Raw genomic sequence first — 312 nt, 5'->3', positions numbered from 1 at the left:
TTTTTGTGTCTTGGGCACAAACGCTCAATAAAGCTGCTTATTTCTCAAAGTTCATTTCGTCATGGTACTACTATAATATAAATGCATACATATTTCATACAATTTATTCATACAATTAAAGGGTTAGTTCACCCAAACATATAAATTCAGTCATTATTTACTTGCTGTTCAATCCTTGTTTTTTGTTTTTTTCTGAACACAAAAGGTGATTTTGATTAAGTTTGTCCTGCTGGTTTCTGTTCATACAATATCAGTTAATGGAGCCTCACTTTCAGAAGCTTCATGACATTATTTGATGATGCTTTTAAAGCT

This window comes from Sinocyclocheilus grahami, unplaced genomic scaffold (genome assembly GCF_001515645.1).
Source record: "Sinocyclocheilus grahami isolate Dianchi unplaced genomic scaffold, SAMN03320097.WGS_v1.1 scaffold234.1, whole genome shotgun sequence".
NCBI classification, from domain to species: domain Eukaryota; kingdom Metazoa; phylum Chordata; class Actinopteri; order Cypriniformes; family Cyprinidae; genus Sinocyclocheilus; species Sinocyclocheilus grahami.
Note: the sequence above shows the minus strand (reverse complement) of the source record.